This window comes from Carlito syrichta, unplaced genomic scaffold (genome assembly GCF_000164805.1).
Source record: "Carlito syrichta isolate Samal-C Ts95f unplaced genomic scaffold, Tarsius_syrichta-2.0.1 Scaffold314331, whole genome shotgun sequence".
In the NCBI taxonomy this organism is placed as follows: Eukaryota; Metazoa; Chordata; class Mammalia; order Primates; family Tarsiidae; genus Carlito; species Carlito syrichta.
Genome location: NW_007258427.1, coordinates 73,445 through 94,065, shown reverse-complemented (window position 1 = coordinate 94,065; position 20,621 = coordinate 73,445). Strand labels below are relative to the sequence as shown.

The 20,621-nt window shown below is 49.5% G+C and overlaps 1 protein-coding gene across 1 annotated transcript in view; it reads left to right on the top strand.

Annotated features, from left to right (window-relative positions):
- The window catches only part of FSTL4 (follistatin like 4), a 117,211-nt gene that overhangs the window by 47,494 nt on the left and 49,096 nt on the right, over positions 1-20,621 (top strand). The gene's annotated exons all lie outside the window — the stretch shown is intronic.

Here is a 20,621-nt window from a genome sequence, read left to right as displayed (position 1 = left end):
CACACACACACACACACACACACACACACACACACACACACACACACACACAAAACCAAAGATGGCGTCTTCCACAAAGCAGCACCAGCCATCAGAGCAGTGTTTGAGTTGGACCCACATCTGCAGGCAAGCATCTGGATGCCAGAATGGTCTTCCCAGCTCTGTGCAGGTGCTGACACCATTCCTTCACAGTCATTACCTGCCCATCCCCGTGTATTGTCAGTAGAGAGGAAGGCCATGCCTGTCCCAGTCAACCAGGTTTCATCCCATAAACATCCATTCTCTCAGCCATGTCATTCCTTGTCAGCTTGTAAAGGGGTATGTAGGGGCAGGCAGCTGTGAGAGGGAGTGTCGGCCAGCCAGTGAGTTAGAAAGGACAGAGCAACGTGACTTTTACAGTGGTCATGAGACCTCCCACTCCTGAGACAAGCACAATAGTAGACACTGTTTCATTGAATTCTTCTGGCAGTTAAAGGGTTGGTTTATAGACAGTTTGCAAACAAAGGTGGCTTTTAAAAATATAGGCAAAGCTTCCAGAACCCATGAACTAATCTAGGTAACTAAACGCCTGTCATTCCTGACATCATTCAGAGCTGAGTTTGGGTTGAGTGACCCAGGAAGTCCTTGGCGCACCGCGTTTGAGGCACAGCTGAGCCTTGGGGCAGGATGTTAGCATCACTCCCAGGAAACTACCCTTCAGGGCAGGACAGAGGAGGAGCCCTCAGCCCTTCACACCCCAAACACACCAGGGGAATGTGAAGGTGCATCCTGTGTCTTGTGGCCTTCTTCCTGTTCTCTAGACATGTTCTCTGCCCCCAAGCAAACCACACTACCCCAGTTGGAACCAACCCAGCAGTCTCTTTCTTGAGTGCTCATGACCAATAGCATGGCAGGTGGCTCCCCCTCCAGTGTTTCAGTTACTGAAACAAATCTTCAGTGATGGTACTCAGCTATCTGTTGGTAGGACAGCAACACCAAGTCCTCCCTCCCCAAAGACATCCCAGGCTGCACTGTGGCCTTAATACTTTCCTTCCTTTGACCAGCCTTGGTATCAGAGGAAAGTATCCACTCTGAGACTGGGGCAAGTTGCTTTACCTCATTTGGCTTCAGCCTCCTTATCTGTGACATGGGCATATGCTCCCTGCCCAGCTTTCCTGTGGGGCTGACACAACCATGGACATGAAAGTGCTTTGTGAAAAAGGGGCTGTCCTTATTGCCACTGCCTGGTTAACCTCAGCCCCAGGCATGTGTCCTGTGATCCTCCCAAGCCAGGGCTCAGGGGCAGGTCTTCGTGGCCACATGTAGACACAGCCCGCAGCTTTCAGATGGTGGCAGATGCTGGGTCCTCCTCATCCCCCATCCCCCCACCAGAATCCTGCACCAGGCTTCTCCTATCTCCTTCCCTTCCCCCATTTGCTCTTCTTTCCTCTCTTGCCCTCAGGATCTGTTGAATCGACATCACTCCATTTTTCCTACCACTACTATTCCTTCTCCCAGGAAGTGTCCTGAGAAATGGGATCACAGAGACTCCAAGTGTAGGGACAACACAGGGACAGGAGCCCTCCTTGCCCAGCTGGCAGGCCAGACCCTCCACCTCTGTGATTGGTGGGGACCTCCGTGCTCTCAGAAGGCATTGCAGGGAGTGGCATGCACACCCCTTTCTGGCTCCTATGGTAGTGATCCAGAAAGGTCAGGACCCTCCCAGGAGCTGAAGACACCCTGTGAAGAGCCAGGGACAAAAAGGAAGCACTGGTCGCCACCCTGGGCTACCATTGCCCAGGATTTCCTCCAAGCAGGGCAGCAGAGACTCCGCTGCTTCCGTTGCTGCAGGTTGACCAGAGGGGGACCTAGACCTGAACTGCAAGAGGGCATGCCCAGCTCCCAGGACACCTGCATCCCTGCATGCCTGGCAAGTAGAGGACAGGAGTGCACAGTGTCCCTTACTATCCACTGTCAGGGACAGCCCCACTTCTTAGTCAGTGAAGGCCTAGGCAGATATAGGTGGCTACTCCACCCCCTTCTCACAGAAGACTGCAGGAATCCTAAAGCCCTGTCCCTCCCGAATGGCCCAGGTTTGGCTGATGCACAGGGATTTGCTCCTTGCCATTCTTGGTTCACTGCCTTCTCTCTGAGATTGGGGAGCCCATGTGGACAGCAACCCTAAGGGGAGAGTGATGAGACAGTGGTTACTAAGTGGACCCTGCCTCAGACCAGCAGGCCCATGGCTCACTAGATGTCTGCCTTCAGCCAGGAGAGAACCAGACCTCCTCTGGAACCACATCCATTTCAGTGGGCACATTTCACTGACAGTTGCCCTGCATGTGGAGGGAGCTTGTTACACCAGAGTGTTGCTTCAGGGCAATGCAAGCTATCTGCCCACAACTTCCTAAACCAGTTGTAGAACCACCAAGAAAAAGGGAACTCATTTTCCACTCTGAAGTTCAGCACCTGGAAATAGTTGACAGCCATGCTGGGTGTGTTTACTATGGCCTATGTACCCTGTTTTTGCACACAGAGGCCCCTACACCTGGGCTGTGCCCTTCTGCATGCTCAGAGCTGTCTGACCAGTGCTGGCTCGGCTCACAATGCCCGGTAAGGGACTAAAAAGAGTGCTGCAGTCACGGGCAAAGGGACCTTTGGGCTTGACAGCCCTGGGGACACCATGCTGTGTAGTCATAGTACACACACCCTTAACGCAGGTACAGATGGCACATTGTGGACCTGGGGTGGGGGACAATGTGACCAGGGCTCATAAGGCTGCTACCAGCCTTCAGGAAGAGTACGTTGTGAATGGAGTCATTCAACAATCTCCCTTGTGTGGGTGGAAAACAGTATGAGAAGTGTCATCCAACCTACTCAGCAAAATAAGACCCCAGGGATAGTGACTCAGTCTCAGTGCTGGGCAGCATGGTCAGGTACCTCAACTGAGCTCAGCCACAGCATCACCACTTTTCAGCTGTGCAGTCCTGTGGCCTTCCCTCACTGACAAGGTCACCACAGGGCAGGGGCGGTGAGGCCGGGTGCTGCCTGGGGGCCTGCACATGGGGGCTTGGAAAACCAAGGCTGCCAGAATTCCCACTCCTCCCCCTGCCATCTGCCACGGTCCCAGCATCTTGAGTTTCCAGTTACTCCCCAGTCCTCTTTTGCCCTTCTGTGTCCACGATGCCCATCTTCCTCCTCCTCTTCAGCTGGCAAGCTCATCATTCCTTGATTCAGCTAGTATCTATTGGGGTCAGTTGAGCACCAGAACCATGCGAGGTGCTGAGGAGGCAGCAGGGAACCAGGATGAGATGGTTCCTGCCACTCAAGACCCTACTACCCCTGGCAACAGGGAGACCAACTTCTTTGGACCTGGTACTCCATGTCCATGGGACTGCCACCCTCTTGTGCCCCACCGGTAGTCCTTTCTCAACTGATGCCTCCCCGTGGGAAGTCCTATTTATCTGGTCTTCACAGAACATGGCACAGAACCTGGCACAGGGCAGCCTGATCAGGCTGTGGTGCCAACATGAGGTGCAAGGGGGGTGTGACCAAGGGCATCTGGGGAAGACTCAGGAAGGCAGTGGGTGGGAAGTTCTCCAGGATGTTCTCTGATGAATATCTGGGACATGGGCCTGCAAGCAGGAGGCCTTTGGAGAGGCTCTGGCCTGTGGCTGTGGGAGTGGGAGGGAGACTGAGCTGAGAGGCTTGGGAAGGTGGAGGTGCCCAGACCCAGGGACCATGGGGCAAGAGGCGGAAGGAGCCAGTAAGGGTGGTGAGGTTGGGTCCAGGAAAGGGGAGCTGGTCTGGGAAGATGAAGGAGGATGGAATATGCCTCTAGGGTGGCAGTCCTGTGGACATTGAGCACCAGGTCCAAAGAAGCTCATGCTGGCCCCACTGGGACTTGCTTCAGGGTCCCCTGGCAGCCACACAGAGCTGGTTCTGGCAGAAACTCAGCGGGGCAGGTGAGAGCGAGCAGCTTTATATACAGATGAGTGGATTTTCACATTTGTAACTGCTTTCCAATCATGCCATACTGTTTTACCAGGGCGGGCTGTGTTGGGCTCTGAGACCTTCTCCACTCCCTGAAGTACCCTGGGTTTAGCAGGAGGAGCTGGTGGCCCCCAGGGACTCCCAGTGTTACAGGGCTAGTCCCTGGTCTGCAGAGGGGCCATGGTGTGCAGCGTCTGTGGAACTGAGGCAATGGAGGCCTGCTGGAGTCAGAGTCACACCCCATACCAGCCTTCCTAAGACCTCTGCAGATAAGGACTCGTGGGTGCTCCAGGCAGCCAGAAGTCAGCATGAAACAAAAAACCTGGGGGATGAAACTGGGGTCTCCAGGGGTGAGGAAGGAGGGGGCGGGGCAGTGCTTGCTGTGGGGTATCTGTATGATTCTTTTATGTGATTGGAGTTTTTAAAGGAGCCATAGACTTGCCTCCCTGGAACCCAAAGGGTAGTTTTATCCCAGATGCTTCTGAGACCTTTGAATCTGAACATGACCCTGTTTTCACAATTTGCAAGAGAAGCTGAGCCCAACTTGGGCTGCAGACCTCCTGATGCGGGAGCCATTTGCCAGCACATTGACATCTGCTCAGGTTGTGTGTGCCCTCACTGTCAGGGGCACTGGGACCCTTGTAAGTGCCCGCCTGTGTGAGCCTATTCAGTTCTAACAGTAAAGTCATCAGCACCATAACCATAAACAAAACACACATGACATCAAGAGAAGTTGGTCTCCTTGTTGCCAGGGAGGATAAACTGTGCAAGGGACGGTGGCGACAGTGCTCAGTCCCAGGGGCTTCACCTTCCCCCCACCCAAGCCTGTCCCCCTCTCCCTCCATTCCAGTGGATTGAAATGGGATGCTAACAAAAACAAAGTGTGGTGAACTAGAAATCTCTCTAGGGTGCTGGTTCTGCTGCCTAACTGTCTGGGCCTCAGTTTTCCCATCCTCCACATGGGACAGGCCTTCCTATGTTATTAGGTGTAGGATGGCCAGCCCTGCAGGGTGGGCAGCCTGTTGAGCATCTCCTGCCAGCCTGTGAGCCTCTGGTGGGTAGGGGAGTGACTCCCCTGCATTGGGACTGCAGGCTAGTTCTCCAAAAATCAGTCTACCATATGACAAATTTGTCAAGACATGGAAGATAATTTTTCACACCTTTGGTTTCACCTCACCCTTGGGGCCATTGGAATTTCTCTATTTTTGTGGGTTTGTGCCCTGCCCTAGTGACTCCCAGACAGATGCCCACAGTGAACCCAGGGTGGTCCTCACACCCACGTCACCCCTAGATGTGGGATGGGGCAAGGGCAGGACAGAGATGTCACTGAAGCCTAGAACTTTCACAGTGATTTCCCACCAGCTTCCCTGTTTGGGTTGAGATACCCGGGTATATTTGCACAATGCTGAGCTCCTCCGTGAAGTGGTACCAATGTGGCCAGTAAGCGTGGGAAGGCCCAGGACATGCTTGGAGAATGGCTAGGAGTTCTTGTGTCAAGGGGAACTGTGGGAGTGATGCTGAAAGTAAGGTGCTATGGGCCATCAATACCAGGCAGAGGAGCTCGCTCCCTCCCAAGACAGTGGGGGTTAGAGGCCGGAGGGGAGAAATGTCACCCAGACCCACCCCATGAAGACATTCCCAGGGAAAAGGCCACTGCCCTCCACCAGATGATGAGATTCCGGGATCAGCGCAGAGGGGATGAAGAAAAAGGGGTGGACTCAGAGGGTGGGAGGACACTTGGCTGTAATTGTGAAGATGGGGAGAGTGGATAAGGTTTTGGTTCATTCATCCCTAAAATGGACTATTCACTCAGCCAGCTGGCAGCCTCTGAGCGTGCCTCCTAAGAAGGGTGCCACATCAGTACCGCCGAGAAGCAATTTGCCATGGGTCAAGATGTGGAGATTGCCAAACTGACAGATGGTGGAGGAGTCTTGGGAGAGGAAATGGGTGGCATTTTTCTTACCAAGACCTTCTTTGGATAAAGCATACATTATACGGTTCTCTTTGAAAGATCATTTAAAGAACCTACCCAAGACAAAGAGAGAGATAAATGTTCCATATAAGGAAAAGAGATTTCTCACATCCCAGTATTTTAAAATTTTGCTGCCACACATCTTGCCTAACACAGGAAAGCTTTCTATATCACAACGATGATGGTGATGACACCCATTTTTCTGAGTCCCTCTCCCCCAGTCAGCTGCTTGCATGGAGACCCTCTGTCACCATGAGCAACAGTGAAATTTATCAATGCATAAATAATATTTAAAAACACAGGACCAAAAGAGATCCCCAGGCCTCACCCACTCAGACACTTCTGCTCTGAAACTCTCTTTTCTCTCTTTTGCTTGATAAATTTCTCTCTATCTGATCATTCCATTGGCTTGCAAATACCATATCTTAAAGAACAAACAAACCAATCTTTTCTTGGCCATCCATTCACCATCCCATGTCTCTGCTCTCCTTCACAATAGAGCTTTCTCAAGAACTCTTCTTCATCTCCTCACTTCCATCCTCTCTTCCATCTATTCCAAAGATGGCTTCATTCTCCAATGATTTGACAAAACATTAAAGATCCCAAGATGACTCCCATGATGCCAAACGCATTGTCAAATTTCAGTCCACATCTGCCTGGAGGGCTGCCTTTTGGCCACACTGGACACAAGTGACTCACACCCTTGCCCCCCTTCCTGCTCATCATCCCACCTCAAATGTTGGTAGGTCCCAGGACTCAGTCCTCAGACCTCTTTGCTGGCACCACGTTATCTTCCTGGGGATCTCTTTTGGTTCTATGTTTTTAAATATTATTTATGCATTGATGAATTTCACTGCTGCACTGGACCACTCTCCTGAACAACTACCCATCCCTCAGCAAACCTCTCACAGTTAAAGACAGAGCCTGCATTTCACCTAAACTGTCTGCTCTTTCTTCCTCAGCCTCTCAGTAAATGGAACCAACACCCACCCAGTTTTGTAGGCCAAAAACCCTATATTCATCCTCAGTTCCTCCTTTCTCTCCATCTGGTCATCTGATCAATTGACAAGTTCCCCAGTCCCATCTCCAACAGGTAGCCTGATCCATCTGCCCCAACACCTCCTCTCAGAGCCATGCTCGGGCCCAGAGCCCCACGCCCAGACTACAGCCTCTTCCCAGGCCTCTACTTCCTGTTGCCCACTCCTTACCCCCTCACAACCACCAGAGTGCTGTCCCAACACCCTCAGCCCTCCTTCCTTTCTGACAACCTCTTGCCTGACTCTTCCCACAACCATAAGAATCCCAAGCAAATCACAGTGGTTCTTCCCCAGTTGCTTAGGAGTGACTATGTGACACAGATCTGGCAATGCACGTAAGGGGAAGCCGACTAGGGACTTCTGGGAGAGGTTTCTTTGCTCTTAAAACTCACATCTTCTCCACCAGATGATGTAGTACCTACATGCAATGCCTCCATCTGTGCATAGGCCTCTTGGTAAGCCTGACAGGTGCCAAGGCAGCATGCTGAGGATTGCAGGACTGAGAAGGAGTCTCAAGGCTTGACAACATCCTGAACCATGGACCCAACCTGCCCAGGAAACTCCCAGGGCTTGCTAGTGATGGAGAGAGTAGACTTTCCTTACAAGTCAGCCCCATTTCCATTCAGGGTTTTCTGCCAACACAGCAGAAGACATTTCAACCAATGCACAGATGGTCTTTAAAAGCGTAAATCAGACCATTTTATTCTCCTGCCTAAAATTCTCCAACAGCTTCTCGTAAAATAAAATGCAAACTCCTCACCATACCCATAGGACCCCACCAGCACATCTCCAGTTTCATTCCTTTCTACTGCCTGAAGAAGCCTTCCTCTCTCACTCCATGTTACCCCTTCTTGTTCTTCCCCACAGTGTCATCAAAGGGTGAGGAACAAGGCTCCTCCAAACTCCATCCCTGAATCCCTCTGACAAAGTCCAAACTAGGCCATAGGAGTTCAGTTCTCCTCTCTCCATCCCCACTACCTCCTCTCCTTTTAAACAATTGGGCTCAGCTGAGTTCCCTGCCATGTTACTAAAAACTCAGCAAATAAAACTATAGGAACTTCTCAGGTGGGCCCTAAAACCAGAACACAAGGGGATGCTCTGTAGGGAGAAGCAGAGTCTGATGGTGGCTTCCCTGGACCAACAGGTGGAGGGCCAAAGTCCTCAGGAGTCCTTCTGGAGAGGGTTGAGAGGCCACGAGCCATGTCTCCTTTAGAGAAGGAAGCTGAGGGAGCTCGGTGGGCCCTGGGACATTAGCGCCCATGGCCGGCACAGGAACCCCCATCAGTAGTTCAGTTCATCAAGGCCATGGCATCCTCAGGAAATTGGAGTCAAAAACAAACACACCGATGTAAACTGTTCTGGATGGTCTATTGATGCCTGTTTACCAAACACAGCCGTAACTTAGCGTTCTCAGGAGACTGGATAATTAAACAGAAAATTGGTTCTATCTATTCTTGTTCTTTCAAGACCCAAAGGCGTCTCCCATTTGCATGTGTGAAGTTCTGTCCCCCACCCTGAAGAGGCCCAGCCTGGGCTGCAGGTGGAAGTGAGGGAGGGACACAAGGGTGTGGGCTCTGTGTCTGGCTTCAGCTGCTGCTTGGGCTGCCTGCCAGACACACCCCGGTCAACCTGGGGACAGGGCCTGGTTGATGAAGACGTGCATCTATTCCACTCCGTTGGAGGAGGACTTCTAGTAATAAGAATGCCACAATTAGGAAAACATCTCCAATCCTTATTCATGACAAGGTCAAGAAAATTATTCCAATTCACATTTCAGGTCGAATGCTTTGGGAAGGTTTGAGGGGTGATCATCAAGACAGAGATGGGACCTACCCTCATTGCAGGATATTGTAACACATTATGCAAAAGGATCAAGCCAGGAACATGGGAGTTGTTCCTGACACCCCCTTTTTCTTGTTACCCCCCTTTCAAACTATCTCCAAGCCTCATCCCTTCCTCTTCTCTCCACCTCCACAGTCACCACCTGTTTCTCCCCAGAACTACTGCCTTGGCCTCCTAAAATCTTTCTGATCACTTTCCATCACCTTAAATTAAAGCCATAAATCCTTACCTCGGCTCTGACTGCTCCACCTGGCTACTCTCTGCCTCTCTGGCTGTGTCTGTGCCACACACCCCTGCCTTGTTCCCTGTACTTCAGTTCCCAGAGCACTCTAAGTACCCTTCTGCCCCAGAACCTTTGCATGTGCTGTTCTCTCTAACTAGAATGCCCTCACCCCCATTCTCGGCCTGGCTGGTTTCTTACCTTAAAGATCGCCACTTTAATGTTCCCTAATTAGAAAGGCTTCCACCACCACCTGCATCTTTTTCTTTTTATTAAACATGTTTTTTATTTTAAAATTGTGAGGTACAGTTAAGGGTTAGGTATACAAATATGCATCATTCAGGCACCCTTGTTGATAAGGGGTGTGCCCCCACGCCCAGACTACAGCCAGATATTGACTACCGTTATTCCCACCACCCTTGCCCTCCCTGTCCCCCCCCAATAGATTCCCACCATTGTCGATAGATGTTCAAAGTCCACTTATGAATGAGAACATGTGATACTCAGATCTTTGTTGCTGTGAGAGGTCACTCAGTATTATAGACTCTAGTTCCATCCAGGTTGCTGCGAAATTCATGATTTTGTTCTTTTTTATGGCTGCATAGTATTCTATTGTGCTTATGTACCACATTTTTTTAATCCAGTCCTCTTTTTATGGACAGCGTGGTTGGTTCCAGGTTCTTGCTATTGTGAACAGTGCTGCGATAAACATACGTGTGCAGGTATCTTTTTTATAGAGTGATTTGAATTCTTCAGGGTATATTCCCAGTAGGGAGATTGCGGGGTCATATGGGAGGTTGATATTTAGAGCTTTTGGGAATCGCCACACTGCTTTCCACAGAGGTTGCACTAGTTTACACTCCCACCAACAGTGTAGAAGTGTTCCCTTTTCACCACATCCTCTCCATCATCTGTTATTTTTTGAGTTATCGATAATGGCCATTCTGACTGGAGTTAGGTGGTATCTCAGTGTAGTTTTAATTTGCATCTCCTTGATGATTAGTGAGGTTGAACATTTCTTCATGTGTCTGTTGGCCGCTTGTATGTCTTCTTCTGTGAAGTGTCTGTTCATATCTTTTGCCCACTTTGTAATGGGGTTGTTTGTTTTTTTCTTTTCAGCACGTTTGAGTTCCTTGTAGATCCGAGATGTTAGGCCTTTGTCAGACATGGAGTTGGCAAATACTTTTTCCCACTCTGTGGACTGTCTTCCTGCTCTCTTGATAGTTTCTTTGGCTTTGCAGAAGCTTGTCAGTTTAATGAGGTCCCACTTGTCTATCTTATCTCTTATGGCCCGTGTGTTTTGGGTTTTGTTCAGGAATTGGATGCCAGTTCCAATTTCCATAAGGGTGTGTCCTGCATTTTCTAAGGTTCTTATGATTTGAGGTTTTACATTTAGGTTTCTGATCCATTTAGAGTTAAATTTTGTGTATGGGGATAGATAGGGGTCTTGTTTGAGTCTTCTGCATGTGGGCAGCCAGTTTTCCCAGCTCCATTTACTGAATAGGTTCTCCTCTCCCAGTGGTAGGTGGTAAAGGCTTTGTTGAAGATGAGTTGGTTGAGAAACTGAGGTTTTTGCTTCTGGAATCTCAATTCTATTCCATTGGTCTATATGCCTGTTCCTGTACCAATACCAAGCTATTTTGATTATTGTAGCTTTATAGTAAAGTTTGAAGTCTGGTAATGTGATACCACCTGCTTTGTTGTTTTTTTGTTGTTTTTTGTTTGTTTGTTTGTTTTTTGCTGAGGATTGTTCTGGCTATTCTTGATCGTTTGTGTTTCCATATGAATTCCTGTATTGTTTTTTCTAGCTCTGAGAAGAATGTTGCTGGTAATTTGATGGGTATTGCATTAAATCTGTAGATTGCCTTAGGTAAGATGGTCATCTTCACAATCCACCTGCATCTTAATAGCCCCCCTGTAGTTCCCTCTCTTGGTTTTCTGTCATCTTGTTCTTTCCATCCATAGTGCTTATTAGACTGTGTAATTTGTTTGCACATTCTCTCCCAGCCCACGCTGAGACCCCTCCCATATGCCAGCAGTTTAACCTGCAGCAGTAGAAATAGCTGTGGGTGACGGAGTGAGCTCCCTGTACGGAAGGTATTCCAGAAACTGGAGCAGAAGTTGGAGGTCCTCTTGTTAGAACATTCTCAGAAAGTTGTCAACTTGGATGATTTGGCCTCTCAAGTGTCTCTTCCATATCTCATTATTGTTTCTTCAGTGGAAATACATTAACTTGAACTTCTTTCCCTTCTGAGGGTATGCATTAGGTAATTAGCAGCAGCTGCTGGCGAAATCCCAAGATCTCAGTAGCATACGCAGTAAAGGCTGGTTTGTCACCCTCATCAAGTCTGATGGGGTTGGGCAGCTCCTTAAATAGTAACTAGACTGTGTTCTTTGCTCTCACTGAGCACATGACCACATGGTCTCCAAAGGAGGGGAGAAGAGAAAATGGCTGATGACATATTAGTCGGGGTTCTCCAGAGAAACAAAACCAATAGATGAGATATACAGCCTCTCTTGAACCAACAGAATATTGGGGCCAATGTTTCAGTTCCAGTCTGAAGGCAGGAAAAGACCAATGTGTCAGCTCAGCAGTTAAGCAGGAAGAGTTTCCTCTTAGTCTTTTTGCTCCACCCAGGCCTTTAACAGATTGGATGAGGCTCACCCTCATTGGAGAAAGAAATCTGCTTTACTCAGTCTACCTACTTAAATGTTACTCTCATGCAGAGTTACCATCCAGAATAATGTTTGAACAAATATCTGAGCACCCCATAGCCCAGTCATGAGGACGTATATCAATAACCATCACAATGACTCAGGTGTTGTATGGCCAGGCATGTTTCCCTCCCATTGGTCAGATCCTGTCATATGGCCCCATCTTGGCTCCAAGAGAGGCAGGGAAATTGTCTTAATGAAGACTCAGGAATGAGAAAATGAATGAGCATTTGGAAACACACAGCATGGTACCCTCTTGCTGAATAGGTTAAAAACTGCTCTTCTTCACTGACTTGTTCAGGGGTTCTGGATCCAACTTTAGAGATCTACATGAATTTTTGTACATTCTGAGTAACTAATATGTAATTATATAAGATAATACATTCTATTCCCCTAAAGTCACCAGAGTAACAGGCAGTTAAGATACTCTCCTTTTGCAAACATCTTGAGCAGAGGTGTTTTCATCATCTTTGGGAGTAGGCATGTAAGACCCTAGAATGGCCGACCTGACCAAGGTTACTCAGACATAGCAACAAGCCAGAGAGGGAAAGCTGGTGCAGGCCACTGTGACAGCCATGCACCCTGCTGATCAGGATGCCCTGGGTTTTCCACTTCAGCACTGATCCTCTGCTCCTTCCAACTGATGCCTCTGCTGCCTGCCACACTGTGGCACCTCAGGGCACCCTCGACAGTGGTGTCACAGCCCCTGAGCACTGAGGTTTGCTCTAACTTCCCACTCCTCAGCACAAAGCAGGCACACTGAGGTTTAGTTTTCCCAAAGCCAAAAAGGTTTATTGGCCAGAGCGGGTAAATCAGAAAGCCCCAGAACTCAGAGAGACGCCCAGGTAACCCTGTTCCTGCACAGGCCTCTCCTGCAAACTAGGAGAACACTACACCAGACTGGGGCAACTTGAAAGCAGGACATGGGTCTGCTGTCTGTCTCTGTACCCATGGTGCCCACTACTGGGCACACAAAGGAGGGCAACCAGCCTCTGCAGAAGTCATGGGCTCTTTGCCCGAGGTCTGTGAATGAGCTCATGTCTCTATTCCCCGTCCACGTTTAACATTTGTCTTCCCTGCTAAGCTATGAGCTCCAGGTTAGCAGCCCTGGGCCAGTTTTTTCTTGCCAGTATATTCCCACTGTATCCTAGGTCCTGGAAGATGCTCAATAAATGATCATTGAATGAGCACCACCCTACTCATTAATTTGCTTAAAACTATTTATTAAGTCCCTTCTGTGTGCTAGGCATTGTATTATGTGCCAGAGATATAAAAGAAATTAAACAGATATAGTCTGATTTTATGCCACTTACAAAGATGTCTGTTTACACCAGAGAGCAGAACTTGATAACTAAACTGTCATAATGGTTGAAGTCACACCAAGCAACGTAAGCCAATAGAAAAAGTAAATTACCCACAGATCCGCAGGTCAGTAACTATTAAGTCTATTGCCATCCCCAAAATGAAGAAACCAAGAAGGACTATGACAATGGCAGAGAGATAGGATCAGACTTTGTATAGCAAAACAGGAGATTATGGACACGTGCAGTTGTTCTCTTATGTGGCTTTGGAGCAAGTCCAACTCATGCAGAGCCACCTAAGCAGGTTGGACACACCCTGATGCCCAAACACATGCATGCTGAGATGAAGTGCTCTGAGTCATGCTGTCCAGCCTCCCACCCACCAAGTTTCAGCAGATGTTTGAAAGGAGCCCAGAGCAGCAACCTCTGGTGGAGGGGACAGAGGAGACAAAAGCACCCGCCCCCTTCTCCCACCCCACCTCGAGCACCATCCCACCAGAGGAAGCCAGAGCAGCTCCACTCTGTCAATACCAGCTGAAGTCACAAGGTCCAGGAGATGAAGTCACGAGGTTCCAAAGCCGCTCCCATCACTCCTCAGAGAAGGGGCGGAGGTGGAGGCAAGACTGCAACTACCTAAATCAGGTTTCAGTTCTGAGAATTCTGCCTGCCTTCACAGCATGATTCCAGCTATCCTCCCTGATCACACACAATGTTCAGGCTTCCAGAAGGGGCTGTGACGGGGATGGGGGGGAGAGGGGGCCCTCTCCATATCCCTGTGGTGGTCATAGGGTCTTGGTGGCCTGTCCCCTATCTGGTCAGGAGACATTGGCATGAACACTCTACCTTGACTCCTCTCCACCTACCAGTTCACAGTGTGGCTCTGGTCACAGGGACAAGATTAGATCAATAGAGTTTGTCACTCAGATGCCACACCTCCTCTAGTGGCTCCCAGTTCACCTGAGGGGTCTATTCCAGGGAAAGCAGATTGATTGATAAGGAGAACAGTGTGAGAAGAGGCTGCAGCTACAGAGAGATATGTCTAAGCAGCGGGCCTGGGCTCTCTCTCCAAATGACCCTACTTCCCAAGCAGGCTCCCCGAGCCTGGGTTTGCCCTTCAAGGCTCAGTCAAAAATATTGATGTACAGGCAAGCTGATTGAGCTTTTGACAGGATTTTTTCACCAACAGCATCATTTGAAAAATGGCAAATATCCAGGTAGGAATGTGTTCCATTAGTGTGCTTCTGACATAGGAAAACTAACACCAGCTTGACAAGAATTTGAGAAATTTAATTTCTATTGCTCCGAAGTCCCGGAATCCTGTTTGAGAGGGTGCTGATGGGTTTATGAGTGTCTCATCGAGTTCAAGTCAGTGTGAGAAATAGCGCCTGAGATTAAGGGAAAGCTGTAATAGGAACTAAAACCCAATTCTTCCATGACTGAAATGTTACGACCTCCTGCTTTCTGGAAGGATGTTTGTTAGCATGCTTATGGTAAGCCCATTAATTCCCTGTGAACACCCCTTCTCTCAAAGCTCCAAGGGAGAGAAGGGAGGACTGGTGTTTGTAGCACCTCATATCTGGAAAACCAAGGGCAAGGTTTTCCAGATACAAGAGACAGGCCTTGGCCTTGAGTTCACCTTCCATGTGCCAGGTCCCAGAGTGCCTAGCACCCCTGCCTGGGATTCCACTGCAGGACAGACAGCCTACCTAGTGACCCAGGAAGCTCTGTCTTGTGCTAACCAACCCACACTGACTTTGACAATCATTGCAGTGTGACCCATGCCTCCTCATCCCAGGGAGAAACAAAGAGAAGGTGCTAATGCCAGAAGGGTGGACCCACAGGGAGACAGGTGCCCAAGCTGTAAGAAATCCCAGCTCCCTTGTCCTCCTCAAAGTCTCTACTCACAAAGCAGCTTTCCATGCCGGTTCTCATGGCAGCATCTATCTCTCTGTAGGCACAGACCTCTGCCAATCTGTGCACACAAGCTCCCCGGTGGGCTGCTCTGACCCCCAGTCCAACCCTCTCTTTCCAAGGACACCAACCTTTCTTTCTTTTCTTTTCTTTTTTCTTCCTCTTCTTTTTTTTTTTTTTTTTTGAGTTGGAGTCTCATTCTGTGACTCAGGCTAGAGTGAGGTGGAATGCTCACGGTTACCCCAGCATTGACCTGCTGGGCTCCAGCCATCCTTCCGTGTCAGCCTTCCAAGTAGCCAGTGCACACTACTACAACTGACTAGTTTTTTATTTATTGTAGAGATGAAGTCTCACCAAGTTGTCTGGGCTGGTCTCGAGCCCATAGGCTCAGGCAATCCATTCACCTCGGCCTCCCAAAGTGCTGGGATTACAGGCTCAGTCACTAAGCTCGGCCAACTAGCCTTTCTATGTAGACACACTATCATCCCATACTTAGCCTCTGACCAAGCCCACTGATCACACTCTGAGTGCTGGACTTATCTTGTTGCTGGTCTTCCAGAGACCTTGGAAACAATTCCAAAAAGTAACCAATGAGACAACAGATGGTCAATCAGTTACCTTAGGAGCACCAGAGCCACAGCCAGGAGCTGGAAGGACCCCTTGTTGACCCTTTCTTGGGCAGCTGCCCTAGAGGATTCTATGTGGAATCTTCAAGTCCTCTTGTGTGACATGGCTCTCCACCAGAGCAAAGACCAGGCCTGGGACATATCTGGCCCCCTGCCTTGCAGATGTGCCTGTGGCAGGGGTAAGTTTCAGGAGATGTATGATCACTGAACAAAGGCAGAGGGCCATCCCCCAAAATCCCAGGCCCCTCGCCATCATGATGTGAGGCTTGACAGGTCAGTAGGATCCCCTTAGCTGGGCCACACCATCCCCAAACCCCCACCCCCACCCCCACCCCATGAAAGCTGCCCCTGTCACTCTTCAGAGAAAAAGCAGGGGTGGGGCCAAGACTACAGAGACCTAAATTAGGTTTTGGTTCTGACAGTTCTGTTTGTCTTCACTGCCTGATTCCAGCTATTTTCCTGGATGACATACAATGCCCAGGTTTCCCAGTGGGGCTGTGATGGGGTCAGAGAGAAGAGGACCTCTCCACATCCCCGTGGTGGTCATAGGGTGTTGATCTGCCCAACAGATCCTTTCTCTTGGACACTTGACCCCACCCCAACCACCAAGGCCCAGGCGTGGGTGGCCACATGGTCCAGGCCTGTTGAGTCAGTCAGTACTGGAACTGCACTATGTTCAATTCACTCAGCCTCAGTGATTGCTTCAGGGAAGAACACAGAAACAGTTTCTGTCAGTCGAGTTCCCCCGTGCTTTTTTCCAGGGCTCTCATGAAAGATCTGGTCCCTTTCTCTGGGATCCCACATACAGGGACAATAGGACACTGGACATCTTGCAACCAAGTAGCGAACGCCACTGCTTAGGACCCTGTGCCTGCAGACTCCTCTGCCTCCCTTATAGATTTCCCACTTTGGGAATTAAATCATTCTCGTTTTTCCCTAAGCTAGTTGAGCATTTCTGAGAATTTCTGTTACAGAAGCTTGAAAAAGTCCTGACAAATTCACCAGGACAATCTCTTTCAATCTTCTTCACATAATACCCATCCAAGTGTTTTCTTATGTTAAAACTTCAGAGTCCCAGAAACATCCCTCATTTCAGAGGTAGAGGCCAAGAGCATGAGGAGCTCAGAATGGACAAGCGGCAGGTACCAAGCAGGCACATGCTGGGGTCTGAAAACACACATGGAATGGGGAACCAGCTGACACAGTGACAAATAATGTTGGAAACAGAGTAAGGGCAAGATCAGGGACTGTTTTGGAATTCTTCATGTGACCTGTGGGTAATAGGGAGCCACTGATGGCTTTTGAGCAGAGCTGGGACATACCTTGTTCTGTAAGTGGCACCAAGAGACTACAAGTGGCAGGGGCAAACTGGAGGGATGACCACACAGGAAGCTGCTGAGGACCCAGGATGGAGAAGAAGGAAAGTATTCAGGGGAGTCAGGAGGGAAGCCTCTGAGGGACTTGGCAGCCATTGGTGCTGCCTTGAGGAGTCACTTTTACTATCATGGGCAAGTGGCAAAGGACAGGGGCAGATGATCCTTGGGGCAAGAGAAGTCACAGCAGGCAGTCCTGCAGGACTGAGAGGGGTCTGCAGGGAAGTCCACTCCAAATAATCGGCTCAGAGTCCCTAAAAGCCAGATGGGCCCCAAAACCGTGCTCCCCCATTTTATCGATGTCCAAACTAAGGCCTAGGGACAGGAAAGAGCTGCCCAAGGCCACTCACCTTGTCAGCAGCAGAGCCAGACCTGGAGGCCAAGTGTCCTGCGCTGCTCACGTGAACCCTGGCCCATGATGCTGTCTCGTTTTTTACTCACCCTAGAAGTCACCCTGGAAGGTCACCTGGTCCTAGCCTTGCCACTTAGCAAGAAAGTAGGGCCTGCGGAGGGAAGGCTTGTTGACCAGTAAATAACTGGGATTGAGAGTGGAAGAAGTGGGCTCAGTAGCCATAAATCTCTAGAATTTTAAAAGGAGCTGGGGAATATTGACACAAATTAAATCCAATAAAACATTCATTTAATTAAACTTTAAGTGATCCAAATATTTGCTGTTTGGTTAATATTTGTGTAGCTGACAGGAGCAGAATTACGATGGTTCTGTCAGTACTCACGCATTCTAATTTTGCATGAGTTTTTCCTGCTCAAAGTGCACGTCTTCGACATACAAATGACTGGGGCTGCGCTCAGGGAGGATGTGCAACCAGTCGGCAGGGGACTGAGGGACACAGCGTGCTCCCATCTCCCACTTGAGTCTGTTTTGCTTGTTGGCTTGTTTGGGGGTTTTTTGTTTGTTTGCTTCCTTTTTGAGTCAGAGTCTCACTCTGTCTCCCAGGTTGGAGTTCAGTGGCATGATCACAGTTCACTGCAGCCTCAACTTCCTGGGCTCAGGTGATTCTTTCACCTCAGCCTTGTGAGTAGCTGGGACTACAGGAGCATGCCACCACACCTAGTTTTTTGTTTTTTGTTTTTTGTTTTTTGTTTTTGTAGAGATGAGATCTCACTATATTGCCCAGGCTGATCTTGAACTCCTGGGCTCGAGTGATCCTCCTGCCTTGGCCTCCCAAAGTGCTGGGATTAACAAACATGAGCCACTGTGCCCAACTGCTTGTTTTAGCTGCATGTTATATTCTCCTCTAGATTTTTTTCTAAAACTATTTTTAATATGATTCTGTGGTCACATCGAAAAGGGGAATCCTACACTCCACATAGGTCCTATATTTCAAATGAGGGGCCATGCTCTTAGCCTGGTATGTAGGGCCCCAGGAGACCCTAAATACCTACCAGACTGCCTAATCTCCTTGTCTCCCACCTTCACTCCCCCTTTCTATCTACCCAGAACCCTTGTAAGGCAGTGCTTCTCAGGCCTCAGGGTGCCACGGAATCCCCCACCCCCAGGATACTTGTTAAAATCTGCATGTCCACCCCACCCACCTGAGGCAGTTAGGAAATCTGTATTGTAATCACCCACCTGGGGAATAGGATGCAGGTAGAACCCCATCTGGGAAGCAGAGCTCTAGGGCCAGGGGAAGCCCTGCCTCCTCCAAGAGTCTGTCCCAGAGCCAGCTGGGCTTTTTCTCCTAGTCTTACCAGAGAAAATGTAGGTTCCTTGTGTGACTAACCTGACTTCTTCATAAGCCCCACCCATTGGGAGAATCCATCCATTGTGGTGCTTAGTCCAAGCTGACAGTTTTAACAGTCCACATAACTAACGCTCTGCCTAAGAAGTACTTCGTGTCTCCTGCTTTCACCCCACATCCCCAGCTGCTCTCCAAGCTGGCTTCTGAGTGTGCGGGGAAGCAATGTGGAGGAGCCCTGCTGCCTCTGGATCCCAAGAGAGGGCCTCTTGGTTGCCTTTGTGCGAGGGCACACAAAGCTGAACTCAGCCCTGGATGTGCCTATGGTCCGGACTCACAGCCTGGTGGACTCAAGGGTCAGAAGTCTCCCCCAAGCAGGCCTCCCCCAGCCCCCACTGGCATTCCATACCCCTGGAGGCCTAGGACACGTCCTTTCAGGCCTTTCAGGCAGTCCTCGGGTACAGAGGAGTCCAAAGCCAAGGAGGCTTTGGCTCTCTGCTCAGACACACATGGCTGCCCTAGGTAAGGGGAGCAGTATCCTTCTAGAGCACCATCTTAGTTCTCCTCACCCACACACTGATGGTCTCCTGGTGCTCCACTGAAGATGGGGTGCCTCCTCCACTCTCAGGGAGAACGCTGGGGTTCAAGTCCTAAGGGACCACAGAACACATGGGAGCTAAACCTTTTTAGCAAATTCTCATTCTCTCCCCACTCTCCAAAGTCTGAGTCTTGCAACAGAGAGTTAGTGCCTTCTTTCCCTTGCCCTGAGCAATAAGCCTCATGACTCAGAGGTGGGAGGGCAGCAGACGGAACGTGATTTAAGAGGGCACTTGGAATGCATCACTTTAATGTTTGTAAAATATGATGCTGGTTGCGTCTGCATCAATCACTCCGTGCTTATCTTCCCTCGCAGGCTCCTTTGCCGTGAGTCACATTTTTTCCTGTATGTGGGTGCCCCCTCCCCACCGGCCTGTTGGCTCTTACTTCTTTATTTCATTTTCTTGGTTTTTCGTCCATCCATCCAACACTGATGGAGCACCTAGTGGGGATCACTTGTTTATCTTCTAGAGCCCAGGGCCGGGCCACCAAATGTCTGTGTGTGTGGCGGTGGTGGGGGGTGCTTTGTTGCTGCTTGGGATCTGACCTCCGCCTGCTTGCGATTCAGGTGCTCAGCAGTGCACTGCACCTGCAACTGTCTCTCCCCTTCTTGCCCTCTCCCACACACACTGGCAAGAGTGTGTGAGTGCAGATGTGCCGCTGGCAGTGGTACTACTGCCTGGTCACAGCTCATAAGTGACCTGCTGAGTCACCAAGCTCAGCCCCCAATTCTGTGCTCTGTTCCAGTGTTTTGGGGGGACACACCTGTCAGGGTCCCCCCGCACCCAGGTTCCAGTAGGACCAAACAAGGCTTGCAGCATTTTTTCTGGCAGCTCAGAATAGACAGAAGAAACACCCCACCCCCCACCCCCCAGAACCAGTCTGCCTTCCTCAGCTTAAGCCCTCTGAGTGGGCAGATTTGGGGGAAGAGCAAGGGAGATCCTTTCCCATCAATGAGCAGGTGACTGTCCCCTCAAGCCTGATCTCATGTGAGCATTTGAGCAGCAATTTGATTAATTTTTCCATAAATCCTTAGAATTTCAAAAAGCTTGTGATTTCAGGGAAATATTTTAGCCCCTTCACATTTGCTTGAAGAATGATCAGTCTTAATGCCAGTTATCAAGTATAAAATGGCAAGGACTCATAATTTCTATAGCCTGAAGTACTCTTCAAAAAATTAAAAGCTACAGTGCATGGTCGCAGAACAGAAATCCAAATTCAAGTTCAGCAAATCCTCAGACAGAAACAAACCTTCAAAGGTCAGCCATCCACTCCCCAGACTTTAGACAGTGCAACCTTTAAATGGCCCCCAGACAGATGAGAAACCTGTTGGCTCACCCAACAGAGCTTGACTGCAC